The 14,464-nt window shown below is 41.6% G+C and overlaps 1 protein-coding gene across 3 annotated transcripts in view; it reads right to left on the reverse strand.

Annotated features, from left to right (window-relative positions):
• The window catches only part of SEMA3D (semaphorin 3D), a 141,969-nt gene extending 131,102 nt beyond the window's left edge, over positions 1–10,867 (reverse strand). Inside the window, exon 1 of one of the 3 annotated variants that reach the window (XM_064142587.1) lies at positions 10,852–10,867. The gene's annotated coding sequence lies outside the window, so the exon portion shown is untranslated. Of the gene's footprint in view, positions 1–10,010; positions 10,028–10,326; positions 10,547–10,851 lie in introns of those variants that run through there. The other 2 variants (XM_064142585.1, XM_064142588.1) reach the window with 2 other exon arrangements.
• Positions 10,868–14,464: the final 3,597 nt, after the last annotated feature.

A 14,464-nucleotide genomic window follows, 5' to 3' on the forward strand; every position in this document is an offset into this window, starting at 1 on the left:
CAAATATCCATTTTGGGACTTTCTCCCAGTACAGCAGAAAAGTAGGAGGTGGATTTGACAACTACACAAGAAAAGGCACTCATGGGACTGAAGTCACATCAACCCAAGCACACCCAAAAAGAGTCATGAACAACTGCTGCCAACTCCACAGTGTAGCTGAATTTTCTCTGAGTGGTGGCACACACAGGCTAAGCCTGGTAATCTTTCCATAATGTAATATGTAGGTATTTCAAACTAGAGCCTATCAGTGGGATTTAATAATATTGGTGGGAAAAAAAGCTACTGATCTTCTAGGAGAAAACACTGGAGACATTGACTGAGGGTCCTAGGTAAACCTGACAAAAAACGTCCAGAGATTCTTGGTGGCTCTGCAGAACATACTTTTCCTATCATGTCAATCATTAATTTCTCCATCCTCCAACACCCTTTTTCAACTTTTCTAGCCACTTGTGTTCACACCTCTTCTCCCCTGTGGCTCAAAGACTGAAGAGACAGCAGAATTTTAAGAGGGTCATGCCTTTCAAGCATCAAAATGCTATTTTGCTGACAAAAGAATGAAAACAATCAGTACAGTGCCTCCTACAAGGCCTTACCAGATTACCACAGGGCCATCATAACAGACCATTGTAATCTCTGTTGATGCTTGCATCAAAGATAACAATGCTACTTGTATTCAAAGCCACTTTGCCCCAGTTGTTATGGCCTTACATACAATTTCACTTATAAAGATAAGTGTAGCAAGTACTTTATAGATGGTCTAATACTTTATCTTGGAAATGTCAGATCCCACTTCCCATTGTGTCATGTGAATTCCTGGATGGAAAACAAAACACATTCCAAAATGTTCTTCTCACATCATTTTAGTGGCATTTACCTTGTTTGCTGGGAAAGGAAGGAAGGAAAGGATAGAAAGGATGGAAAGTACTTTTAAAAAAATGTTATGAAAGCAGATTTTATTATCCTTAAAACAGAGTGATGATCTAGGGTAAAAATAGAAATAAAGCCTGTCTTTATCAAGAAAATTACTATCCACATTTCAGCACCAATGTATTTCAGCAGTAGAATAACCAGGCTTGTGATGTTGGTGGAATGCAGGTTATGGTGAACACAGCTTTTTTTACCATTGTTATGAAAACCTGGCACAAAACCTGAAACCCATTTGAATTCTCTCCCCTTAACAGCTTAACACCCACCATGTAAGACTGCTTTTGAGTACAGAACCCCTATAAGACTAAGCCTTTCTCATTATATTGAGACCATATCTGGAAATTGATAGGATACAGGATAACTGTGCCTGAAGTTTTTACAAAAGTACAAGAGGAAGGAGATAAAAAGTCAGAGGAAAGAAGAGTTTGGAAGCAGGAGCAGCTTGTCCTGTGCCTTGAAACCACCTAGAGAACTACAGCAGTGCAGAGATGAGGATGGGAAATTCCAGCTATGTGATACCAAACTCTTGTGCCACAGGACACACAGGCAGCCAGCACAAACTCAGCACAGTGGAAAAAAAAAAGAGAGAGAGAGATAAATAATGCAGAATCTCACCTTGGCTGTTAAACTGAGTGTGGATATTTCATTCTTTGTTGGTGGTGTTTTGGTGTTTTATTTTTTATTTGATTTGGGTTTTTTTCTCTTGCTTTGAAACCAGATAGTTTAGGTTAAGAAACAAGCTCTCTGTACACTGTTTGCTGCATGTACCTCCTGCTTTTCTGTCCAGCTGTGAAAAAATGCAGAAACTAACATTGGAGCTTTCAGCAGTATTTTGTGCTGAAGTACTTATTCTTCATCCTTACTCATCACTGTACAGCAACAATTTGAAAACAAACAAGCAAACAAAACTACCCCATCACTGTAAGAGACAAAGGATCTATCACCAAGTAGCCACCATTTGATTTTAACCCCCATCAAGGAAGTCAATGCCTGTGTTATGAGTTTACTAACAATACAATAACAGTATAAGTGTTGCCACTTAGGAAAGCAATGAGCTGTAGCAAAGTCACAGGAAGCAAAGGACAGAGGAGCTTCAGGCTCATGGGAGCAGCATAATTACACTTCTGCACTTAGAAGTGTAAATCTCTTTAGAAAAACAAAACAACAACAACCACAGAAAATCAACAAGCAAACCAAACCCCAAGGAATAGATATATTAAATTTCAGAGGGATACTGCTATATCCCCACTCACCTATGTTTCCTGTTTTCTTGATTTTTTTGTTGGTTTGTTGTTGTTTTTTTTTAATGTTTGTTTAATCAGTCTGCATCATAAGAAGTCTGTAATCTAAAGGTGGAAACACTTCCCATGTGAAAAATCCCTTATGTTCACTTAAAGGTGCACAGGTTGTCAGGATGTTATGTTGGGAGAAATATTTCTTTTGCCATAGATTCATTTTATGATTCTTACAAGCTGAGGAAGCTTCATTAGATAATAAATGTCCACTTTTTTGATAGATGTCACTAGAGAACTAGAAACACAAAGCTGTAACTCCAGAACAAATCTGTACACTGCAAACAGTGTTGCCCAGGACACTCATCTTAAAAAGACAGCACAGAGCAGCAAAAGCAAATGCACCTTTTCTTCTGGGAAGACACCCTTAACTCTGAACACTTTTAACAGCTTTCTTAGAAGGATCAATTCTTTCACTTTTTCCTCAGTTAGGTGGGACTGATATTCCAAAAATTACACCAAATCAGCTTTTCCTTAAGGCCTTGAAAACTCTTCTGTTCAATGTACAAAATAATAAACTGGTTCTTAAGCAGCTTGGATTTCATCACATTTGTGAAAATCTCAGTTCTGACAATATTATATATTGTAGAAGAGATCAGATAACAGACCACAATGATTCAGGAGGTAGTTATGTGAAGCATCTTTGCCTATTCAAATTGTTCTAGCCAAAAGATTACACTAATAACAAAGATTTATGATCTAAACTCCCTTTTCAGTCAGTCATGTTCAGCATTAGAGACAAATATAAAACCTGTTTTCTGCTGTTACCAGGCTTTGCATACAGCCAAACCTGCTTAATGGCATGTCCCTCATGATACCTGGGTCACTTGGTGCACACATGACAAAGCCATGATTATTCCAAGTTCCAAAGTGACTGTGGTATCCAAAACCAGGCACGGCTCTGCCCACCTTACTTGCAGAGTGGAACATCTCCCTTATGAGGAAAGGCTGAGGAAGCTGGGTCTCTTTACCTTGAAGAAGAGGAGATTGAGGGGCCACCTCACTTATGTTTATAGAGATGTGAGGGCAAATGTCAAGAAGACAGAGCTGGGCTCTTTTCCTCTTTTCAGTGATGTCCAATGACATTACAAGGAGAATGGGTGTAAGATAGAGCATAGAAGGGGAAAAAAAAAACTGTGAGGGTGACAAAACACCAGAACAGGCTGCCCAGAGAGGTTGTGAAGTCTTCTCTGGAGACATTCAAAACCTGCCTGTATGCGTGCCTGTGTGACCTGCTCTAGATGACCCTACTCCGGTAAGGGGTTGGAAAAGATAATCTTTCATGGTCCCTTCCAGCCCCTAATGTTCCCTGATTCTGTGAAAGCCAGGAGGGGATTTGAACATGCCCAGTTCTCCTATAATCTGAAACTAGAATATTTACCTTATGCAATATCTTTATCCAGAAGCCCCAAGGTTAGTAAACTCCATTAGCAACAGGTAGAGTTGTACTCCTAATGTTCAATTCTATAGTGAACTTCAATATCAGAGAGGCAGCATCACTACTGCTACCAAAACATTAACTGGAACGGGTCTAGTGAGAGAAATCTTATCCCTGAAACATGACACTTTAACCATGTCAAGCCACAATCCCTTTCTGTTGGGCTTTTGACAACAGAGGACTTGCAACAAATGGAACCATGGTGGCTGATAAAGCCACACTGCCAAGAATCAGCAACACAGCTACGCAGATACATGCTTAAAACTGCAGCTGCATGTCACCTAAGGCAAGAGCAATGTAATTAATTTATTGAAGCATTAGGCCAAATTTGCTATTTATCTTTTGCAACAGAGGACATTACAATGTCATTGCAAATTCAACTTTGCCCTCATGCTTGTACCATTCCACAACAGGAAAAGAGGCAGAGACCTCTGTTAATACTATGAAATTAAATAGGGTTTATCACTTGTCTTCTTCAAAAGTCCACATGCCTTAGTATTCTATGTCTTCCATGGTGCTAGAAAGTAAGCTTTGTGCTTTTGTTTTAATGGGTAAGCCACTGATGCCAAAGACAAGAAAACCTTCAGTGTAGCTAATAAATTAATAAGGATTTCTCTGAATAAGAAAAGGGCTACTGCTTTAAACTAATAGCTGTACAAATAGAAATGATAAATCATGACTACCCACATCCATGCTTCCTACTTACACTCTCCACTGCTTGTCATTGCCCTTCTTTTTATTTCCCACTCAAAGTGTAGCTCTTTTGATATCAAAGGATGTTGTGAATAACTTTATTTCATTACACTATTCTAAAGACTTTTAATGTAGGCCTTTATATAACCTCACACATGTGCATAATAGAATTACAGGGAATAAGTTCCATATGAAACATTAGCTATATTTCTTATGATTTTTTTTCTTTTAGCAGAGATTCAGACATTAAACATGAGAGCAACAGACATTGTTTTAATTCTTCATTGTGTAAGGAAAAAGAATCAAACTTTTGCCTTTGGTTGAGAAAGAATTTTTTACATACTCCCTCCCTGCAGTCTCTTCATTGCAAAGCCAAAAAAGGATTTTAAATAGACAAAAAGAAACCACAATTATATGGAGTGTGTCATTGATAAATTCCAGGGGAGTATAACAAGCTAGGTAGTCACATACCATCAGATCTAGCTGTTCAAAATGTTAAAATTCTAGCCAAGATTAAGCTGGAATATTTGTCCACATCAGCCCTCAGGATCGCATTTAACTTTTAAAAGACTTGATCTGACTCCAGATTTAGACTTTAGCAAAGTACTTCTTTCAAGAGAGCATTTTTACACAGCAGTCTATCTTTAAACATGTGCTTAAGTCCCTTGAAGTCTGTAACTACAGATAGACTGAGAACAGGGACAAGTCTTTCATTTCATGACAGCCTTAGTTTTGTGTAATTTTCAGTTAATCCTAGGCTTTCTGTTTCCAAAGCATTTAGACCTGAGTTGTGCTGACATGAGTGTCTCTAAGAGTTTTGGAAGGGGACATTCCTGGAAAAGCAACAACTTCTCTCTTCCCCATTCCCTCAGAAGAAAATAAATAAGGAAATAACAGCAACAAAACCTCTGCATATCATTAGAGTGTGCTCAGATGTTACAGAACTTTTTAACCTTTCTTCTGCATGACATCTACTTTCTGCAAGTCACCTGATTCATTGACCAACTACATCGGAAATGATTTAATTATGGATAGCTGCCTGGCTTTTAAACGGACCAGTGGCTTTTAAATGGACCAGTGGCTTTTAAACGGACCAGTGGCATCCTGACCTGCATCAGGAATGGTGTGGTCAGCAGGAGGAGGGAGGTCATTCTGCCCCTGTACTCTGCACTGGTTAGACCACACCTTGAGTACTGTGTTCAGTTCTGGGCCCCCCAGTTTAGGAAGGACACTGAGATGCTTGAGTGTGTCCAGAGAAGGGCGACGAGGCTGGTGAGAGACCTTGAGCACAAGCCCTATGAGGAGAGGCTGAGGGAGCTGGGATTGTTTAGCCTGGAGAAGAGGAGGCTCAGGGGTGACCTTATTGCTGTCTACAACTACCTGAGTGGTGGTTGTGGCCAGGAGGAGGTTGCTCTCTTCTCTCAGGTGGCCAAAGCCAGAAGGAGAGGACACAGCCTCAGGCTGCGCCAGGGGAAATTTAGGCTGGAGGTGAGGAGAAAGTTCTTCACTGAGAGAGTCATTGGACACTGGAATGGGCTGCCCAGGGAGGTGGTGGAGTCGCCGTCCCTGGGGCAGTTCAAGGGAAGGTTGGACGTGGCACTTGGTGCCATGGTCTAGCCTTGAGCTCTGTGGTAAAGGGTTGGACTTGATGATCTGTGAGGTCTCTTCCAACCTTGGTGATACTGTGGTACTGTGATATTAAGAGAGAAAAATAAAGGTCACATGACTCTTCTTTCTGTTTATGATACCGCAGAAAGAAAAATGTGCAACAAGGTACAAAAAGTACATTGCTGAGTAACCTCTGAGGTGTATAATTCATACAGTTCTGAAGGTTCTCCTGAGTTACAAGTATCCATGTCCACATGAGCTCTAAAGCATGACTTTGTGTTTGGCCGTATATATCCTGAACCCTTCAGGATCCATCCTGCAAATTAAGGTTTGAATAAATGCCTCTAATATACAGTGCTTAGTCTGACCAGTGAAGCTGACTGTTAGGTAAACTGTTAGGTACTAGCAGAGCTTGGAACCTTAATCATATTTTCCAGTTACATTGCAGGGAAGTCCAATGATTTGGTTAAGGATAATATAATGCTATAAACTTAAATACCACACCCATCACTCTGATAGTCAAATTGAGTCAATGATTCAACCCAGATGGGAATCCAGGTTCTTCTTGGCTTATTGTTATCTCTTCTGCCTATTAAGGCTGTGTGACTTCCATAAATTATTTTGGAGTTCACGTTAAAAGAAAATAAATCCACATGATGTTAAATGCTGCCTCCCAGCTGTAATGCAAACTGGAATTTTGGACTATAGCACTGTTCCCTGACTCATCCTGGATTCCCTCCATGTGACGTTAGATCCATCTAAACTGAGAAGGGTGGAATAGAAGGGCTCTTTATTTTTTTTCTTTGCTTGCTTTTTTATTATCACCCACTGTCAGATAACACGTGGATGTTCACACAGCATGTCTGTAGGATGTGAAAAAAAAACCACAATGCCAGAGAGGAGCCTTTCTGAATACACAAGAACAGAAAGAAGATAAAAGGGCTCAAGATATGTACAGAAATAATTAAAGCACTGCCTCACTGACATTGCTAAGTTTAAAAAACATAAAGCTCAGACAGAAACGTTGAAGTGGGAAACTGTGCTGAGAAATATACCAAAAATGCAACACTATTAAAAAATAAAAGATTAAAATAGTACACCTGTGTAGCAAAAATTTGCTTCATACATTTTTTTAGATACAGGCACCACACTTCACATTTAATGGGCATGGCTTTGCTATGAACTTCTCCGTTGCTTGTTTGTACTTGGAGAAAATCCAGCAAGCAAGGAAAACAAACACATCACACGTTCAGTGTGTCTATTTGATTTATGGTGCTCAGCAAGCACCTTAACCATTTTCCACGGGTTAAAAAGACAATGGCCCAAATATAGCTCTGGCTATCCCACAGGCTGCCTTGCCAAGAGACAGCAGTGGGAAAGCCTGCTTAACCAGCATTGAAGGATTCCCTCATCTAGGAAACCTCAAAGAGAATAGAGGTGGCTCAGTGACCAGTTTCAGCACTGGGGGTTTCAGCCAAAGAAGTGCTGGCTTGTGCTGGAAATCCAGATAATTCCCAGATGATGAGTCAGCCTCTCTGAAGCCACAGGTAAAAGGTATGTCTACATTGCAGTGGTGAATGGTGAAGACATACTTGAGATTACTTCTTTTAACAGAAAAAAAAAAAAAAAAGAAGAATGAAGAAAAAAGCAAAACAGGGACTCAAAAAGAATCCAGAAGTATATCATTACTTCAAGCACAGTAAGCTGATGCTCACAGAATTGTGTTGACTGATTATGACCTTCTGTAAATTAAATTGTAAAGATCTTGACTATATGGGATGTTTGTACCTCCACTTGTTCTGTGATGGAATAGAGATGCTTAATATATTCCTTCTGCTAGGACCAAAATAAGGACTGGGTTTGTTATGAATGTTTCATTCTTTGCCTTTGCTTTTCAATACCTTGGTGTTTACAGTGTTAATGTGGTTTAACTATCATTATTTAATCTCTGAGTGATAATGATGTAGTATACTCAGACACTTTAAAGGGCTCTTTCCCAGTAAACAACATTTATTTCCATTTAATATTCTAGCTTAATTAAAACTCTTTTTTCCTAGGACCTTGTTTCATTCAATTCAATTTCAAAATCCCAGGAGAATTTCACAAGTGCAGTAAAATTTGCATAAGGAATGCAGTAATATCTATAGTGATAACATCACCTCTCAAGAAAAAAAGAAGCAAAGAAACAAACAAAAATGCAAATCAAACAAAAGCAAATCCATTGAGAAGTAGAGTGACATCAACACTATAACAGTATTTTAAAAGGTTGGCTGATGACACTACTTGCAGTTGGAAAGAAGCAGGAAAAGGCTTGGGAATGGGGTCCAAAAGAGGTATCACTCTTCTGTGGATCTGACAGCAGCTACTCTCTAAGACAAGGCAGAAGGCAAGAACATGACATTATATCTTTCTGAGATTTAGTCACTTAACTCAGCACTACTGAAGGGCACTTCTCTCTTCCTGAGATTATTGTCCTCAATGCATCTTACCCGAGCTCTTGTAACTGCACTCATTTTCAGATTTTGAGATGCAGCAGAGGATAGTGGTGATGCTGCTATTTCCATTTCTGGCTAAAGCACTCCATGAGCAGAGCCCACATACTGGGTGTGGGAGATTTTGGCTCAAAACACATCTGCCTGGTCTGAAGCACATCTCTCCAGCGCTTTGGCACTGCACCCAACAGGGTGTCTGCTCTACTGTCCATACCCTGAGAATCCCCATTGAATTGATCCAGTGGTAAGAAGAGGGAAAGTAAATTAAGTTCCTGGAGCTCAGGCCAGTCTGGATGTCCAAGCCAAAATAAAGTTCAAATAGGAGTGAAATCAAGCTGCTCAGCCTGATCAAGTCTGAAATGCTTCGATTTATGAAGCATTTCAGAGCAGGACTTATTTTGGAAACTTTAAGACAAAAAAGGTGTGACACCTGCAGAATTTAAGTACTTGTGTTTCACATTAAGACTACAATTATGGATGAAAATATCCAGATTCTTCTTTAGACAGCAATTTAGACACCCACCTTTCCACAGATTTTGTAAAGACCTTGGTCCTTACATACCTTGAAGATGATGATTAGTAGTAGTTTTCTGGATAAAGCACACAACAAACTAAACTAATGAGAAGGAAAAGATTAAAATCATATCAATTATACTAGTACGGGTTTGGGGGGCAAAAAAGTCACATTGATTTTCTGTATAGCAAATTACCTCTTAATGGTTGTGGAACTAAGTCTCTGTATTGCTTCTCTAGAAGTACAGTGAAAAAAAAAAAAAACAAAACTAAAAAAGTAGGTGACATGCTAAGATTCTTGTGAAAGTTCTTGCCTGCATCTTTAAGGCCTCTGTCAGAGCCACGGATGAGGTGTTTGGTCGCTGCTTTCTCAGCAAAGTGCTCTCTGGTCATGGCCAGGCTGCTGCCCCATTGATCTCTATTGTTCTTGGACAAATTTTCCCGTTTCAAAGCAAAGTGAAGGCTTTTTTCTTTCCTTCTTTCTTTTTTTCCTCCCTTTTTTCTTCCCCAAAAGAAACAGAGGTGGCTGCTGTGTGCTTCTTCAGTACACGGCCACCAATTACCTAACGCCCTCAGGAATGTTTCCCTTCTAGAACCAACAATTTTCATTTTATAATATCCCTTGCAAAACAAGCAGCTTTACCACCCTCTGTGTTATTCCACAAAGCAAAGCAGAGGTTGTCAGTGTGAAAAGAATCATTTCATGTCAGTGAGCACCCCAGGCCAACCAGGTGCTCTGCAATTCCTAGTGATGGGACACGTTCAGCATAGTTGCGCTCATGGCAGTGCTGGAAGAATGTGAGGAAAGGAAAGAATTTTACCACAGCTCCGGACGCAACAGTTTTGCTGATGAACATGGGCTCATTATGCCCACGCCGCCCTTCCCATCGCCCCGAGACACCTCTGTGAAGCAGAAGCAGGCGCAGGGGTGCCGGAGCTGAGAGACCGAAACACCTTTCCCTCCGCCTGCACAGCTCCTACCTCCCCAGCCTTTAACTCCCGCTCCTCAAAACGGTCGCCTCCTTCTCTCTAGGTCCCCAAACCCACCTCTGCTACGCTCCCGCTTCAGAGCCCAGGGGTTTTCCCAAGCCCGAGCACCTCAGCACCTCGGTAATAGCCAGGCAGGTGCCCCGGAGACCACTGCCAGGTGCCGGGCTCCGGCACCCGCCCCGCCGCAGCGCCGTCGGCTGGCGGGACACAGGCGAGCGCAGGGTCCGGGACGAGCAGAGGGGTTTCCATGCACTTTTACACACACACCACACACACACACACACACCCGCACTCCTTCCCGCGGTGGTAGGAAAGCTCCAGCGCGCAGTGGGGTGAGCAAAGCCGCGGGGGCCCCTCGGGGGCTGGCTGGTACCTGCCGGGGAGCCTGAGCGGCTGCGAGGTGCGAATTGAGGCCGGTGCGGGGCCGGTCGCCGGGGTTTCGGAGGCGTTGCGAGAGAGGCGGGCTCCTCCCCGGCGGCAGCAGCGGCGGAGGGTCTCGCTCCTTCTGCGCGGAGTGTCAGACTTTCCCCTGGCTTCCCTTCCTCCATCCCCGCCACCCCTTTCCACTCCCTCGCACGCACATGCACACCCCTCCAGCAAATGGGCTGCTTCGTGTGCGTGTGTCAGCTCAGATACACACCCACCGCTGCTGCTCGCGGCGCGGGTCACAGCCCCGGCCACCAAGGCGCGGAAGCTCCGTGGAAGGCAGCGAAGTGCACAAACAGACTGTGGAGCAATTTGCTCATCCTGCTGGGACCGGACACCCAGGGACCTCGTGCTCTTGCACTTTCCCCTGACCCACAGCCTCTCCTCCGCTGTATCACACACCTGTGACTTCGCACAGGAGGCATCTCAACTTAATACTGTGGTCACCCCGTACAGGTTCTGGTCCACTTACATTATTTCCGTTACAGATTGTCAGTGTGGCTGAGCTGCAGGTCACTGGCTGCTAAGCTGGGAGGGAGGAAAAAAAAGGCAGCCAGTTCTCCACACTCGCTGATAAGAAGGCGGCAGCTGGGCAGTGGCCCAGGGCTAGGGGCTGGTGCATGTTTAAGAGTAGCCCACATGCAAAACTGTAGCTGCCAGTGATACAACCCTTTTTGCATTTATTTGTTTTGCCCGTGGAATGTGCTACTCCAGTGGTTCTCCAGCTTTTGCATGCTGCAGACCGCTTCCTAAAAGAGAGTTTCTCTCCTGGACCAACCCACTCCCACACCAAACCCTTCTCTCCAGCACATTTTTTTCTGTGGTTGCCTGAGGAAAAGCCTTTCTGCCCGCAGGCTGAGAGACACTGAACTCATGGCACAGATAATGTCAGACACTTCCAGACAGGACACACTGGGGTTCTTTTAAAAACTGTGTTTCCCTTAGTGAAGAGCTCAGATTGAAAGTCATTCAGCTGCAGACTCAATTGAAGAACAGACCCTGACTTGCTCCTATGGAAGAGCAGCAGAACCAAAGAAGCCTAGACAGATACATTAGTGTTTGTGCCCTGTTACTCACCTCAGCAGGACTTCATCTTCACCTACCAGTCACATAGAAGTCAGGTGGGTGGTCTGGGTATATAGGATAGGAACTGAATGTGTTCGTGTATTCTTTTCTTAGTTCACCAGAACCCAAGTTTACTCTTTCTTTTTTAATTTTCTTCCCCCCCCCCCCCCCTCTATTTCTTAAATGGTATGTAACTACAGTACCAAGCTGATGATGCTTTTATAAACCCTGTACATAGAGATATACAGACTCTACTTGTCTACATGTGTCTTAAATTCCCACAAAATAAATGAAGGAATTTAAAGACAAGCTGTTTCCTAGTGGTCATTGTCTTCTGCTGTTTAAGGCCTTCAAAAGGGGAGTTTATACCTGATTTTCCATATTCATTCCACTCTGATCAGTAAAACTTTACATCACTTCAATCTTTGGATGAAGCTGCTCAATAAGAATATCGTTGTAATTGACTTGATTAGAGACCAATCTGTGTCCTAAATTCCTGTAGAACTATTCTTGCACTTTACCATATACCCAAATACTCAATGAAATCACATTTTGCTGGTAATCACTTTCTGCACCAGAGAAAAAGCAAAGCAAGCTGATGGAAGAAAATTGCTCCTGATCTCTTACACATTCACTAGAACAGCAGAATTGGGCTTTAAATTATTCTGAGAACATGGGTCCTTGTTAAAAAAAAAAAGAAAAGAAAAGAAAACATGATGAATAGTACTGCTTGCCTCATGTACTAGACATGTTTCAGACTCCTATGGAAATGAAATCAGTACGAATGTCCCATTTTTCTCATTTGTGGTACCAGACTCTTGTATGAAATGTAAAAGAAATAGGTTTGGAAATGGCAGTGGTTTTATTTTAATTGCTAGTTTTCTTGAAAATCATGAGAACACTTGGTGGTTTATTATTATTATTTGTTTCTTTGTTTTGTTTTTGTGGTGGTGGTTTTGTTGTTTTGTTGTCAAATAAATAGCAGGGGATTCATCTTTCAAGAATTGTACATACAAATTTGTGAAATAATTAAGCTCTTCGTTTTTGACTGAAGTGGAAGAAACCAAGAAAAGAGGATGCCCTCTTGTGGTTGTTGAATGAAGACCGAGAAAGTAAAAATTCTGCAGACAGCAGAACGTGAACATGTCTTTTTCTTGTTAGTGTGGCTGCAAAACAAAGCTACACATGGTCATGCTATGGACATAGGATGAGGAGAAGCTCACCATCTATACAGTGTCATTATAAACGATCATTTGATGCATTCTTTGGTGGTGTATTTTAAACCACCATTCAGAAAATCTTGGAGTAGATAAGCAGTTTTCCTGAGTGGAAGAAATATTCCATGAATTCTTACATACATTAATTTTAAATGTTTTGACTGTGGTTTCTTTTGGGTTTTTGTTTCTTTGGTTTTGGTTGTCCTATCATTTGCTGAGGGGAAGAGAAGTTGATAAATTCCACATCTAGCATCCTGAGAAACTGTTCAGATTTCCTATAAAGCTGAATGCCTCATAAAAGAGCACAAGTTGAACATCGGATATCTGCATTGTTCCTTTCTCATCAAACACGAACAAAATGACCAAAAAGATATTTAAGACCAAACTAAAATTATGAAGGGAGGTGAGCTGGTTTTGTTACTTTGTGTTCCCTTCCTTTTTCACTTGGTCATAAATCCAAACACTGTCCAGATACTGTAATGCCAAACTGACATATTTCAGAGAAAACTATTTTCATCTGAGATAAATGATCAAAGTAGTTAGATGGTCTTTTAATAAAGGCTGTGGGAAATATATGAGATGGCAGCATGCTGCCACACTTTTACCTTTCTGCTAAGCACTATTACTCCTTCTGTAAGTAGTGACAGAAATGCCTGCACTACTATGTAATGTTGTGGCTTACATCTTAGGGGGAGAGAATGCTTTCTAAATGTAAGGCTGAAATGAATCTTGTCACTCTCCTCCAATTGAACAATTGTGTTTGAGGTCTTTGAACCTGTTCATGTCTTTGAGATCCTTTTAGAAAAGAATCTTTACCTCTGGAAATTTGCAAGGGAGTTTCCCAATCTTTACTGACAAGACCAAGAAGTCGGGTGTTGGCTTGCCAACCTAGATGGCTTGAAGTCCAGCAGCGTTTATTTCCAGCCAGCTGTCCCTGGCTCCACTCCCAGTAACAAACACAAAAGTGTCAGAGATGGAGCAACTTCTGTACCAGGTAAGTTATATCAAACCTCTGAATCACAGAACTGAGTTGTTTTCATCTGCTGGATTGCAAACTGGAACAGTGAAGTAGCTGCTTGCATATGCACGGAAGCTACTCATCCACAAGTGGGGAAACCTTTGTAAGGATGAGGTGGGGAACAATCAGCTAGGGGCAAAAAAAACCTCATCCAGTCAACCTGAAGTGACATGTTGGTGATGTGTTTGTGACTCATCCATCAAATGTGCCTCCTTGGGTAGGATTAAGCACTAAGCTCCTACAATTACTGTGCAAGCATATTGGCAGGCTAGGTCCCACACTTGCAATCCACTCAAATCAGACACTGCCCAAGAATTTGGATCTGAAGACAGCAGGCGTATATCCACTGGACTGACTGATCCCAGCTGTATAGAGGAGACAATGTTAATATATGTATGTCTAAATTACTCAAATTCAGTTACTACAAAAAGTCAGAACTTAGTCATAAAGGATCTGACCTTGTATTACTGAAAGTGTTCAAATTACATTGAAGTTCACAATGTTGAATTTCATTCGGCGTGTTGCAGAATTAGATACAAATTAAGCAATGTTTCATCTCAGGGACTTTTTTTGCCACTCTTTAGTCTCTGTCCTCTTAAGACTTTCACTATCTCATGAGGCACCTTCAATTTCCACTGACTTCAGGTCAGTGCCTTGGTGCAGAGTTCATGTGGAATATTGGCCCAAATATGATGAGAAGAAAAAAAAACTGTCTACAAATCATGGCTGGGATATGAATTCAGTCTCTATGAAATAAATAGCATGACAACACAAAGTTTGTTCTA

The sequence above is a fragment of the Pogoniulus pusillus genome, chromosome 4 (genome assembly GCF_015220805.1).
Source record: "Pogoniulus pusillus isolate bPogPus1 chromosome 4, bPogPus1.pri, whole genome shotgun sequence".
Taxonomy (NCBI): domain Eukaryota; kingdom Metazoa; phylum Chordata; class Aves; order Piciformes; family Lybiidae; genus Pogoniulus; species Pogoniulus pusillus.